This window comes from Canis aureus, chromosome 29 (genome assembly GCF_053574225.1).
Source record: "Canis aureus isolate CA01 chromosome 29, VMU_Caureus_v.1.0, whole genome shotgun sequence".
NCBI lineage: Eukaryota > Metazoa > Chordata > Mammalia > Carnivora > Canidae > Canis > Canis aureus.
Window position 1 is genome coordinate 37,978,872 of NC_135639.1, and position 13,771 is coordinate 37,992,642.

General features: G+C 42.3%; 1 long non-coding RNA gene across 3 annotated transcripts; it reads left to right on the plus strand.

The window, feature by feature from the left end:
- Window positions 1–419: 419 nt before the first annotated feature.
- On the plus strand, window positions 420–8,837 carry LOC144300866 (uncharacterized). Of its 3 annotated transcripts, none has more exons than XR_013367612.1 (5): window positions 420–529; window positions 641–789; window positions 2,087–2,317; window positions 3,362–3,457; window positions 4,075–4,183. It is a non-coding gene; the product is annotated as an uncharacterized LOC144300866 (long non-coding RNA). The 3 variants fall into 3 exon arrangements; XR_013367613.1 differs by having other exon boundaries at window positions 641–785; XR_013367614.1 differs by lacking the exons at window positions 3,362–3,457; window positions 4,075–4,183 and adding an exon at window positions 8,702–8,837.
- The last annotated feature ends 4,934 nt before the right edge of the window (window positions 8,838–13,771 follow it).

Sequence of the window (13,771 nt, forward strand, 5' to 3'; positions counted from 1 at the left end):
TAAACTGCTCTTTCATTTATTCTAATTCTTTTACCTTATTTTGCTCTTAAATTTTACTTATATGTCATCATCAGAGCTTAATCTTTTGTCCTTGTGATTTTTTAAAATGCCATTTTCTCTAAGTTGTCTAACATTGTGCCTGTTTACCTTTAATTCCTGAGTTTACCTGTTTTACTTTCTTTGTATCTTCTAAATTATTTTCTCCCTATATTATATATTTTATAGTGTTTTTGCTGTGGTCCTCTGGGCTATCTCCTCCTAGTCTTATCCTGGCTTTCTCAGAGAACCCTTCCTTTAAAGAACTTCCTCAGAATACTGATGTTTTTCTCACTGGTCTGGTCAGTGTTACAATATCCTCTGGAATCACGTTCGGGCCTGAATGTGACAAACACTCTGAATTCTAGAATCTCCAGCTTGCACAGCCCCAGGCTTGGGGGATGTGGAAATGTCATCGTGTTACCCAGCCTGAAGTAAAGGGCAGATGGGTCTTGGGAAGCTGCTCTGTGGAGCATGTGTAGCCAGAATACAGGTATCATGTTTCCCTTAACCTCTGTCTCTATCACTTTTAAGTTTTCCACTGATTTCCTTTTGGGGCAGGGTAACAATTTTGAGTCTTTTTGCTCTCCTTGCTCCCCATCAGGCTCAAGGAAATGCTGGCTGGAGCTGGGATTACTCCCATGGTCCTCAGTGCCAAGAAGATCTGGGATCCTAAGGAATGAAGCAGACCTGCCCAAATTGTAGTCTTAAAGACGAAGCTTGTTTCTTAAACGTGTGGAGAGATGGCTGTGGGTGGGATGCTCTTTTCCTGCATGTCAAGGAGGGGCAGGGTGCTGACTGAGAAAGCGAGACCCTGAGGAATGCTCTGTCTTCATGTCATGTCCACGGCCAGAGCTCCCTGTATTGCATGAGTGCTTTTCCCATTGACTTCTCCCTCTGTTTTCTCTGGGCCAGGAGTTGCTATGTCTCCTGGTAAAAGCATTTTCTCTTCTCTCCAAAGCTGGACAAATGCTTGTCCTTTGGAGCAAGCCTCCCTTCAGCCCCTCTGCACGGATGGCAACTTGAGTGTCTGGCTGACTCATCCACTGCTCAGTTCCATGGTGCTTAGGGATATCCATGAACTCTTCACATGGGGCCAATTCTCAATTTGGGCTAGGCACCTCAAAAGCCAATGATTCTCAGGAATTCAATTGATAGATTCATCTTTCCTTGGATGAGTTGACCTGGAAGAGTTCCCAGGGTCCAGACCCAGGAGAACTGAAGTGAAAACTGAGGCTTCCCTGGTCTCATGGGTCCAGTAGGGTTTTCTGATGGTGCCAAGCCCTTAGGAAAGCACTAATATGACTTCTCAGTCTTTGCATCACGTTGCAGATTAGAATTATCTGATTAGATAAATTCCCCAAGATAAAGGTCCTGATATACTGGCAGGAGACTTGGATTTTAGAAAACACATTTCCTCATATTTAAAGTTTTAAGCCCTTTTTTCTCCCCAGCTTTGTGGAGGAAAATACCTTTGGCAAAGTTGGGTGGGCTGGCGCCTGTATCTGCTCAGCCTCAGGGAGAACTGGCTCCTACAGGAAAAGCCTGCTTCTTCCAGATCTGATCTAGAAGTCTCATTAATTGTGTGATCTGTAGTCAAACATAACATCCTTCGGCCAGTGTACATTCTATCTACATGGCTGTTTGGTCCCATTGCAACCCTGCTCCAACTTTGATTCTCTAAGCCAAGAGGTGGATGGTTAACTGAGACCTATCACTAGGCCCAGCTGTGATCTGGCAGGGCCATCTAGAGCCATTGGGCTCCCCCTTAGGTGGTTCAGGGTCACAGTCAGGAACAAGGTTGATTTTGAGGATTTGCTACAGTTACTAAGTGAATTTTAATTTTATTGTCATAACACCATTCTGACTCATTTGCCCTCTGATGTGCTTTCTTGAGCAGGAGGAGGGGGTCAGAGTGTTTCATTGTAGGAATTGCCTTTATTCTTGGACATCCCCAGAGAGTGCTGGCTCATGGGGCCAGGGAGAGCAATAGCACACATGCCAGGGCTTTGAACCCTCAAATCCTGCTCCTCTTTTGTTTTATAAATAGCACATCCACCTGAGATCATGTACATTCTGAATAAAGAAAGAGACTCTTCCACTGTGTTAAATAGCATAGAGATGCATTTACAACCTGAAGTGTGAGAAATTCACCACCAGCTGGGGACTGAGACCAAATGGCTTTTTCGCTGCTGTCAGGCTGCTCAGTTGCAGGACTTGGTGTGCACTGCAGATCTCACACCTCTGACAATCTTAACCAGATGGGATGAGGGCCGTTTAGGTGGGTATTTAATTTCTAGACTTTATAATATAGTCACACCATGAAGTCATATTGCAACTATGTAAAAAGCATGATTTTGGAGCTATTTTAAGACATGGGAAGTTGTTCATGGTATAATATTAAGTTTTTAAAAAAGGATAGGATCTAAAAGTTCTTATTCAGTATGATCCCAGTCTTGTTATTTGTGTATATGTCCATGGCAAAATGTTATGGTGACTCCATTCGTATTTTGAATGACTCTATTACAGGTACTTTACAATATCTTCCAAGTGTGTACAATATGCATGAATTGTTTTTATAATAAGAAAAGACACATAATAGAAATAGCATAAGATTAACAAAACTTTTATTGTAGACATAGAATAATATAATGAACCTCCATCTGTGGCCTCATTACCTAGCTTCATAAATGACCAACTCTTGGCTAATCTTGTTTTATCTCTGCCCTTATCTACTACCACCACCCATATTATAGTTTTATGAATTAACAGACTATTTTTTTAAGAAGAGTTTTATTTTTATTTTTTATTATTTTTTAAAGATTTTATTTGAGAGAGAGAGAGAGAGAGTGAAAGAGAGAGAGAATGCATGAGCAGAGTGAGGAGCAAAGGGAGCAGGACAGAGGGAGCAGGACAAGCAGACTCTGTGCTAAGCACAGAGCCTGACATGAGGCTTGATCCCAGGACCCCGAGTTCATGACCTGAGCCTGGAGTCAGATGCTTAACCCACTGAGCCACAGGTGCCCCTAGAACAGTTTTAGTTTTGTAAAATATTGAGCAAATACTATGGTAGAGTTCTCATATATCTGCATTAGTGTGGTACATTTGTTACAACTGATGAACCAATATTGATAAATTATTATAGATTGAAAAAAATTATGATAGATTACAGTCCATGGTTTTTAATAGGGTTCACTCTTTGGGTTGTACAGTTCTATGAGGATAAGCTTTTTATTCATAATTGATAGAGTCAGTTATTCCCAGGAATATAAATGTTTGAACCACATCAACCATTTGAAGAATCTAAATTGCCTTTTACTTCTAGAGTCCAGGAACCAGTGAGGTGATAAAAAAGGCCATTAGAACTACCTGAAAATTACTGAGTAGAGAAAACTGCCCATGCTAAACATCACTACTCCTGGTACACAACAGAACCCAAGTGCAAGTTGTCAGGTCACCAAAGTGTGGGAGGGGCTGTGGGCAGGGGGAGGAGCCTGTGGGCCTGGAGAAGACATAGGCTCCTCTTCAGGGAACAGTAACTTTAATTGGAGCACTGCTGTTGTTGAGGCAGTGGGAGCAGGAAGGAGAGTACAAACCTTTCCAGGAGCATGATTGGGGCCAGAACCTACAAGGGAATTAAAAAAATAAAAAAGTAATCCTCTGGCATCCTAATTAAACAGAGGATTTCTCAGCAGTGGAATGGGAGGTGGGGCATGTGCCTGGCCATTACCTCACTGCTGCCCTGCAGCTCTTTCCAGACAACTTGCCAGATGCTAATTAGTCAAACCCTCTGGAGCTGGGATCCAGGTGGAATGCTGGGGGAGCAGAGGTCATTTCCCCCAGGACATTTGGAACAAGTCAGAGTTCAGTGGCCCCTCCTCCCAACCAAGCATTGGACTGTTTCCTACATGCATGAGGGGATCAATAATTGTCACAGACAGATGACTCAGTCCCTAAATCTGTCATGCCAATTATTATAGAGACCATATTGAGTGCTTGATATTCAACATCAACAACAAGGCTTTATTGTGCTTCTAGGCATGCTGGTGCTGGGCTGGGCTGTGGGGATCCAGTGGTGACATGACAGACTAAGCATATGCGTCATGGTGCTGACCTTCCATTGTGGGCCCATTCTTTAATACACCAGGTGAGTTCCTGCCTAAGGGACTTTGCATCTGCTGTGCCATCTTCCTGGGATGTTCTCCCTCCAAGTGTGTGCATACTCTGCTATACACACTGTTAGCTTGAACAAGAATGAGTTCTCTCTGTCATTTACCAAATCCGAGGACTTTTATTTCTAGAATATTGGTAATGCAAGGAAAAGTTTTGTCTTGAGCTAGAGAAATTGAGTCTGTCTGACCTTATGAAATCTCTTGAGAATACTTAGAGGTGAGTCCCCAAGGGGGACATGAATTGATCTCCTCTCCCTTAAGTGATCCACCAAGGAGAAGAAGGGAACCCAGAACTTTCAGGAGCAAAATCACATATTGGAAAGATGCTTATTCACATATTCATTCAAAAGATACCTCCTGAGCACTGACCATTTGAGACAGTGAGTTAGGAGGTGGAGATAGCACATAGAAAAGTCCTTCCCTCAAACGAGCTCATGGTCTAGATGACATGCTAATTAAGTGGCCAAACAAATAATTAATTATAAAATCATAACTGATAAGTGTAGTGAAGGTGAGTGGACAGTTCTAGGAGATTTGTCTGTTAGGAAGGGTAAGGAAGGCTCCCTGAGGGAAGGGATATTTGACACAGGATCAGAAAGATGAATGTTAGAGGTGTCAAATAGGGCTATATGATTTCTGGTTTGCACTACTTGATGGATTGTAGGATGCCAGAAAATGAGAAGACCAGGTGTCGGTAGGGTGGAAAAAATAAGTTCTGCTCGGGATTTTAGTCTGGAACCACATTCAAGACATTTAAGAGAAAATATCATGGAGATAATTGAATATTACTAGATATATCAAAGAGAATACACAGACTAAAATGTAGAGATCAGAGGAGTGGCCTGTCAAATCCCCTGGCATGTGGTAACCAGTCTTGGTGGCATACAAGTTCATCTGAGGAAAGGGTGTAGATGGAGAAGAGAGGCTCGGGGCAGCCTTGAGGAACTCCAACTTCCACGTTTAAGTTGAGGAGGACCAGCTTGCCAGGAAGGCAGAGAAGTTTCCAGATCATCAGGAGGCAGAGCAGCGGAGTATGGCATGAATGAGGTTGAGGGGAATTCTTTGTACTCTATTGCAACATTGTTCTGTGTCTGAAATTATTTCAAAATATACAGTAAAGGATCCCTGGGTGGCGCAGCGGTTTGGCGCCTGCCTTTGGCCCGGGGCGCGATCCTGGAGACCCGGGATCGAATCCCACATCGGGCTCCCAGCATGGAGCCTGCTTCTCCCTCTGCCTGTGTCTCTGCCTCTCTGTCTCTCTCTGTGTGACTATCATGAATAAATAAATAAAATCTTTAAAAAATATATACAGTAAAAAAAATCACTTTTGTTAAGGATTTTGTTAGGATGGAAGAGAGACCACCTCTCCATATTGAATAACTGCTCCTCATCATAGGGACCTTCCCTTATGGGGGTCATTTCCTTCTACATTCTCTTCAAAGAGACAATTTAACTCTTCAAAATGTGTATACTCCTCTTGATATACCTACAGATAATCCCTCATCCAGATCACTATCGTCTTAGGAAGTAAACTGTAAAATAATGGTATTTAATTTTTAACCCTTTATATTTTAAAAAAATACTTCTGTCTTGGTAAATGTATACTATATTTTGATGTATCCCCACCTATTTATTAAACAAACAGAACATGTATAATTGAGAGCCTGGAGACATTGCCATCAGTATGTTCCATTGGTAACAAACCAACCCAAATCCTAGTGGTTTCAAAGAACAGAAGTTTATATGTAGCTCAAGTGCCATATCTAGTGCAGATTGTAAGATTGCTCTGCTCATGGTCACCACTCCAAGACCTGGCTTCTTCTCGACCCTGATCTTCATGGTTGCAACTGCGGGAAAGATAGGGTGCCAGGCAGTACGGCAGCTTGGTCCTTTAGCCTGGGCACTCCACTGTCACTTCTGCTCACCTTCATTAGCTGTAAGTAGACTTATGGCTGTGCCTAACTTCAAGGGAGCACAGAAGTATCCTTCTGTGTACCTGAAGTAGAAGAAATCCAGAACATTAGCAACTTGGACCAGCAATCAAAGGTTCTACTGTAGAAACAATAAAAATGACATTGTAGCTGAAACAGCCAATTGCTTACTCAATACCCATTTTCCTCTGCTTTCTTACTACTAGAACTTTGGTATGTCAACGCCTACTGAAAAGTCATCAACTCTATAGATGCTCTAATGGCTATGGGCAGACATATGACCCAATCCTTGCTTTTTGAATAGATACAGAAGTCACTAAGTAGAGCTTAAAGCAAAAAAAAAATTTTTCTTATGATCAGATAGGACTGGCCCATGCCTTTGGCCCTCTGTCCTTCATCTCAACATCTATCATCCTTCTTCCATCTATGGACACAGTGCTTGGAAATATAGCAGCCACCCTGTAAGATACAGAAATCTCATGCTAAGGATGATATATCAGCACTACCGATGGGGCTGGGATTCTGGGGACACTGTGAGCTTCCATAACAGCCATAGGCTGATTCTCTTACATTACTACTGCAGACACATAAGCCAGCAATCTTGTATCTTCTGTTACTTGTGGAAAAACCTAATCCTAAATGATGCAAATACATATTTTTAATTACTATGTACCATAAGTAATGATTTACTCATATCATATCATTCTGTGCCTTCAGAAAATATTTACAAAAATGTCACACTATCCTGATCTTCCTTCAGGTAGTAAAACAGTATATAATGTTCTGTATTGAATTTATTTTTATTTATTTATTTTTTTTAATTTTTTTTATTTATTTATGATAGTCACAGAGAGATTGAGAGAGAGGCAGAGACACAGGCAGAGGGAGAAGCAGGCTCCATGCACCGGGAGCCCGACGTGGGATTCGATCCCGGGTCTCCGGGATCGCGCCCTGGGCCAAAGGCAGGCGCCAAACCGCTGCGCCACCCAGGGATCCCTTTTTTTTTTTTATTTTTATTTTATTTTTATTTTTTTTATTTTTATTTATTTATGATAGGCACACAGTGAGAGAGAGAGAGAGGCAGAGACACAGGCAGAGGGAGAAGCAGGCTCCATGCACCGGGAGCCTGACGTGGGATTTGATCCCGGGTCTCCAGGATCGCGCCCTGGGCCAAAGGCAGGCGCTAAACTGCTGCGCCACCCAGGGATCCCCTGTATTGAATTTAGAACAACTTTTCTACTGTAACATTGAGGGGAAATTAAATATTATAAAAGGCCTACATAGAAGATTCACTTTGGAAAAGGATGAGCTGTATATTTTGATCTTCTTGTAAAAAGAATCAATCTAACCTAGTAACTTAAAGCATTAAGTGTCAGTTATTCAAACATTGACAGTCATAAATATAGCAATACTATATGTTCCTCCTCCAATTAATCAAGTCACCCTAGTTATTGATATGTTATTCTTAAACATACAGTTCATTTAGCAATACATGTATTGACAGCTTCACTTCAAAAAAATTAAAAAAATAGGGCATACAACATTAAAATGGTACTGTACTAAAAGACACTTAGCTAACTGAGATAGCATTTTGGAAATCACTAAGGAAACAGAGCACTATTTGAAAATAAGACAAAAATTTAGTTGGGACAAAAATTAAACTCATTACTTGCTGAATTTCCTACTAAATTACATGTCTGCATGAATTTCTGTTTCACCAATTATGTTTTATTATGAATTATGTAAGAACTTATTTTAATGTGTTTGCTTTACTTTAAAAAAAGAATTACAATAGTTCTCTCTTTTCTATGGTTTTGCTTTATATGGTTTTAGTTCTCTGTTGTCAACTGTGATCTGAAATATTAAATGGAAATTCCAGAAACAGACAATTCATAAATTTTAAATTGTGCGCCAATCTGAGGAGCATGATGAAATCTTGTGTTGTCAGGCTCCATTTTGCCTGGAACATGAATCATCTGTTTGGCATACCCACACTGTATGTGCTACGTACCTGTTAGTCAGTCGCTTTAGTAGACATCTTGGTTATCAGATTGAATGTCACTGTATCACAGTGCTTGTGTTCAAGTAACTCTTATTTTACTCAATAATGTCCCCAAAGTGTGAGTAGTGATGCTGGCAATTCAAATATGTCAAAGAGAAGCTTTAAAGTGGTTTCTTTAAGTGAAAAGGTGAAAGTTCTTGACTTAATAAGGAAAGAAAAAAATCATATGCTAGGATTGCTAAGATCTATGGTAAGAATGAATCCTCTATCTGTGAAACTGTGATGAAGGAAAAAGAAACTTGTGCTGGTTTTGCTGTTGAACCTCAAACTGTAAAGGTTTTGGCCACAGCATGTGATAAGTACTCAGTTAAGGTGGAAAAGGCATTAAATCTGTGAGTGGAAGACAAACAGATGTGTTCCTATTGATGGCAATGTGTTGAGCCAGAGAGCGTTTTGTGCGATCCATGGTTTTAGGCATTCTCTGGGGAGTCTTGGAATGTATCCCCCATAGATAAGGAGGGACTACTATACAGTAATCTTCCTATCATGTTGGCTCATAGGTGGAAGACTCTTAGAAGCAGCTCCAGGTGGAAGAGCCCCACAGCCACATCTGCAACCTTTCTGAAACATCTGTGGAAACCCTTTAGGGTTAGTTGGTATCTTTATTTAGGAAATTTGTCCAGCAAATAAATGCACTGTCTCTTTGCAATTTATGACTTACCACTGGACTTCTTTGATAACTTGCCCTGACTTCAGAAAGAAACACTCCATCTCACAATATCCTCACTGAGTCACTGACAAGGGACTGAGAATTGCTTTTTAAATGGTCAGGTGAGGCCAGTAGGTACTTTTGAATCAACAATGCACTAAGAGGAGTCTAGAGGATCATAGTTGCTTGCAATTTTGGTGTTCTTTCTAGATGTTCCAGACTTGGGGGTAGGTGACAGCAAGGGATGCTGGTTAGATGTTTCCTGCTGGGCTTTAGACACCTCAATATTTCTACACCCCACAAGTCTATTACATTACGTTATTCTTTCAATAATTCCTACCTATTTTATTTCCATGCAAAAGATTTTTTGCAAAAGCACCATCTCATTTCTGGATGGCCTGGATCTAATCTTACCTCCCCCAAGAGCTTTTCCAGACCTCACTAGTCATAGCCATAGATGCTCATGATCTTTGTCCATATCCCATGGGGCCTTGTATCTTGAGCCTACTTTTTCACTGGACTGCTAGCTCTTAGAAGGAAGACTTTATTCTTAACCATCTCTGATGCCCCTGGTGTTTGGCACACAGTGTATGGACCTAGAAAGAGCTTCATCTGTGCTTGAACAGATGTAAGGGGCATTTGTGATTTTCTCCATCAAGTAGTTAATGTTTTCTCTGTTCCATCAGTAAACATGGGATTGGGATCTCTGGAGTGGTCCCTGGGCCCTGTAAAATTCAAAGTGGAGAGAATCTTGGCTAACAGAAGAAATGGAGAAGGACCAACTTCTAATTATCTTTGTCAAAGGCCAGGGCATTACTTCTCTGAATTGCTGTGACCTGCTGAAGTTGAAACTTCCCTTAATTTGGGACCTATAAGAGTAATTTGGGGAGGATAAGATAAGACATTCTGGGAAGCTGTCACTGCCCACTGGCGTGGCAGTGTTGTTGCTGCAAAATAACTATCCAAGCCTTTTTTTTTCTTCTTTAAAAAAGATTTTATTTATTTATTCGTGAGAGACACACAGAGAGAGGCAGAGACATAGCGGAGGGAGAAGCAGGCTCTTCGCAGGGAGCCTGATGAGGGACTCGATCCCAGGACCCCAGGATCACGACCTGAGCTGAAGGCAGACACCCAACCACTAGGTCACCCAGGTCTCCCTCCAAGCCTTTTATTCTTTCTAGTTTGAGTTATAAAAACGATAACAACAACAACCCAGAATTACCTGATTTAAAAATAATAAATCAAGATCTCCTTTGGCACTACTGAAACTCAGAGTATACAAAGGGAGCCTTAGGTGTCACTTGAGAAACTATCCAGACTGCCCAGCATTTGGTAGATATAATGATTCACCACCATCTCTTTGGATTCTTTTGTTGTTAGTTGATTACATGATGGAAATTAGAGAGAATAAACTTGTGCACTTGGGTGAAGATCTCCTAAAAGAATCAGAGGGCAAACTTTAAAAATATTTTAAAAATTATTTTATTATTTTTTTAAAGTTTTTATTTTAATTCCAGTATAGTTAACATACAGCGTTATATTAGTTTCCAGTGTACAATATAGTGATTTGTCACTTCCATAATCATCTGGTGCTCATCATAAGTGCACTCCTTAATCCCCATCACCTATTTTACCCATTCCTCCCCTCTACCTCCTCTCTGGTGACCACCAACGTATTCTCAATGGTTAAGAAGAGTCTGTTTCTTGATTTGTCTCTCCTCTCCCTGAAGAGCAAACTTTTATGTACCAGGTCAGCGAGGCCTTATGGAAGCTTTTACCAAAAAAAAAAAAAAAAAAAAAAAAAAAAGGTGAAATTGATTACGCTGACTTTTGGCACACCAAGAGAGGTTGAAATAATAACCTGGAAGGCACAATCTTAACTCCTTGGCCCTGTACTCCTCACCTTGCCTTCCCTAGCCTCAACCTGGAGTGTAGGTGGCTGATCAGAGAAATAAGGAGAGGTATGTGGCACCTCAGCCCAGAGAAGAGGAGAGAAAGCTGGACAAGGAAAGACAGCTTGACTAAGACCTCCTCTCATTGGGGGCTTATTTCTGGGAGGTGTCAGGGTTTATTCCATCTAGCAGAATCTGGCCATAGAGGACAGATGTCTTTCTGCATGGAACGTGGAAGTCTCAGGCCTATCAGGCTTAGTGGACCCACAGAGGCCTGGAGCCAGGCTTGGCCTGGGTGAAGGGAGGTGTAGAGAATGATAGAGTATAGGGGGGGTCTGGGGGCTCAGCAGTGGGCTGGGCAGGGAGGGAGGAAGGGGGAAGAGGGGCACTTCTGGGTAAGTGCGGGGCTCAGCAGGCTCTGGAAAGCGCCAAGGCCAAGGTACAAAGCCAAGCACCAGTTTCACAGATGTTTGTACCCATTTTAAAATATTCTAAGATACTGCAATTTATTGCTCAACTCCCAACTTCTGTAATGCTGTTCTTGCATTTGTAGAGAATTCCCAAGGAGGCTGGGTAGTCTCTCTCACTCTGGGAAAGGTTCAGGGTGGCTCTGTTATATAGTTTCAAGGAAAGGCCAAGCCCAATCTGTAGTTATGAGCCAACATTTGCTAGAGGCGGTTTAGTTTTTGGACACAGGAGAGCGCATGCCTTATTGCTTTAAGGTGTACTAGGGTGGCCAGTGTGCCACTGCTACCACCCATCTTTGTCCAGGGGAAGGACTCACTACCTCTGCTGTTGGGCTCATTTTCCTTCCTCACCCCGATGACTCTCCATCCACTCCTTCATCCTCCTCAACACAAGCGACACTGTGCACTGACTCCCTTCTTTATTCTGGAGATGCTCATTTGGGGAGTCAAAAGGAGAGAGAATGGCTATGGATTGAAATCATTAGAGAATATAAGTAACGATGAGGTTAGAATGGGAGCTTTCTCCTCACAGGTGAGGGTGAGCTCCATGTACTGTGTCCTGCATCACAACCAGCTGGGAGCAGGTACCCTGTTGCTGTCCACCCCTGTTGTTTCCATTCTCAGAGGCAGGTGTGGACACTGCCTGTGAACAAGGTTTCTCAGACTGTCCCAGGCTGTGTGCCAGGGATGCACAGTTTGAAAGTGGGGCTGCTTTATGCTCTGGGGGCAGGGGTAGGAAGGAGGGCTTGATGGAAATGAGAAGATTTTGTTTAGGCATTAGAACTTTTCTTTATATACTATTTGATATGCATATCATATGTAACATGTGTCAGGAATGAAGTCCAGTGTAAAAATGACCAACCATGAACTTAATACACAACTTGAAAGGCTATGTTTATGTTCTTCTAGACTCTCATCCCTTCCTCCCATGAAATCCTGAATTTTGTGTATATTATACCCATAGCTGCTTAGATGTATTGTTTGGATTCTGCAGGTACTTGGCTTTGTTTAGGAATGCACAGCATGGTGGTTGCAGGTGTTGGTTTTGGAATCAAACTGATTGTATTAAAATCTCACAGGAACCACTTGCTAGCTATGTGGCCTTGAACATATTACGTATCTTCTCTGAACATCCTTCCTTCATCTGGAAATGGGAGTAACTCTTCCTACCTCATCTCTCTCCAAAAGTTGCCTGAGACGATTTGGAATAATATAAGGAACTTGTATATTCCTGTCCGTGATGGATACTTGCAAATGTTATCTCTTCCTCTCCTTCTGCCCTTGACGTCCCTGGGAACTCTTGCAAGGACACTCACCCTTCACCCTTCACCATTACCCTAAGCCACCAGGCCTTAAAACAACAGAGAACGAGAAACCCATGAGGGTAAACAAGACCCCAAGATGATATTTACAGCCCTTAATCTGTCCACACAGGGAAGACAAATGAGCTGGGCAGGGGACAGTGGGTGCTATTACCAGATCATTAATTAGCAGCTTGATTGGCCTTGGCAGACAATCATTCATCGTTTTCAGAGGAGTAGAGAACGGCAGAACCTTCTAACTGTTTTCCTCCATTCAGATATGCAGTCATCCTTGCCAGAGCATCCCCTCCCACGGTGCCTTATCAAGATAAGTGACAGGGGATGGTGCTGCCACGTGATCTAATGAATGCAAGAGCCCTGAACTTAGAAGGGGGCCGGGGCCAAAGGCTTCCAGGGCTGGAGAGCGAGGCCAGAAACCCAAAAAGATAAAGGATGACTCCTGGAACAAGATGAGATGAATAAACTGCTTTGAGCATGGACATGAAGTTCCAGAAAAATCCATTTTGGCTGCCAAAATGGAACTCCTTTTGGAGTTCACAAAGAAACTCACCAGGGCTCCCATGTGCACACTCAGTGCACACTCAGGGCTTGCATATAAAGTTTCACACAATCCAGTGAAGCAAGGTTTCCGAGATCATTGCATGGAGGAGGAACCAGAGGCCCAGGAAGTCATAGTTATTGTTCAAATTGAAATGTCTATTAAGAGGCTGATATGGATTCCAAATCAACATGTGTCTGATCCCAAAGCTCCAGCCTGCTGTACGACAGCCTCTTGTGCCTCTCAGTGGGGTGACAGGTCACCATGAACAGGGCAACCACTGACTGATAGTATCTTAGCCACTGATTGTCCTCTGCCTTTAAACACCCACAAAGCATCCTTTGTGCTAAATAGATGTGTTTCTGGACTCTTTACTTGCCTCTAATCTTTAGAAGCCCGTTCTCTCTGGTTGTGATGACTTCAGATAGAAGAAGATTTATGATCAATGACACATTCATCATTAGAGGTGAGAGAGGCAGGTCCACATTTTCCACCATGCTGAGAAGGCACAGAGACTGTCTCAACCAATTCATTAAGGCAGGAGACTTTCAGGAAATGGACATGACTGGGAGTTCTGACAGGGTAGGGAAGGAGGTTGATTGGGAAGGAAAAGGGGCCGGTGTCTATAGGGAATATCCAGTCTAAGTTGATAAGTACAGGCCATGAGATGTCAAGAGAATGTGCAGAACACATTGCTTTGAG